The sequence below is a fragment of the Cebus imitator genome, unplaced genomic scaffold (genome assembly GCF_001604975.1).
Source record: "Cebus imitator isolate Cc_AM_T3 unplaced genomic scaffold, Cebus_imitator-1.0 Scaffold71, whole genome shotgun sequence".
NCBI lineage: Eukaryota > Metazoa > Chordata > Mammalia > Primates > Cebidae > Cebus > Cebus imitator.
Genome location: NW_016107386.1, coordinates 5,791,167 through 5,791,629, shown reverse-complemented (window position 1 = coordinate 5,791,629; position 463 = coordinate 5,791,167). Strand labels below are relative to the sequence as shown.

The 463-nt window shown below is 46.7% G+C and overlaps 1 non-coding gene across 1 annotated transcript; it reads right to left on the bottom strand.

Annotated features, from left to right (window-relative positions):
- Positions 1–45: 45 nt before the first annotated feature.
- Positions 46–256, bottom strand: LOC119471750. The gene has a single exon (XR_005200819.1). It is a non-coding gene; the product is annotated as a small nucleolar RNA U3 (small nucleolar RNA).
- Positions 257–463: the final 207 nt, after the last annotated feature.

The following is a 463-nucleotide window of genomic DNA, read 5'->3' as shown; positions in this document are numbered from 1 at the left end:
ATCCACCCGCCTCGGCCTCCCACAGTGCTGGGATTACAGGCTTGAGCCACCGCGCCCGGCCCTCCTTCTTACTCTCCTGAAGGAAGAAAGAAAGACCGTCAACGGAAAGTGGCAGCCGCAGCAACACCACGCTCTGAGCCGGCTGCGTGCTCAAGAAAGAATGTTTGCCTCCTCCTTTTGGTTTCCAGTGCTCTACACGTTCGGAGAAACTTCTCTGGTATTGAACGATAGAAATGAGCCCTGAAAGTAGAGTCTTAGAAGACTTGATTTTGTTAAGACAAAATATTCCCCAACGCAATATGCAGATTCAATGCAGTCCCTATCAAAATCTCCAAGTCCCACAAATTCCATTTTTCTGAAGTGGAAAAGCTGACCCTGAAATGTAGACGGAATTGCAGGGGATCCCAAATAGTCAAAACAATCTTGCCAATTTCAAAACTTACTAGGAAGTTACAGTAATCAA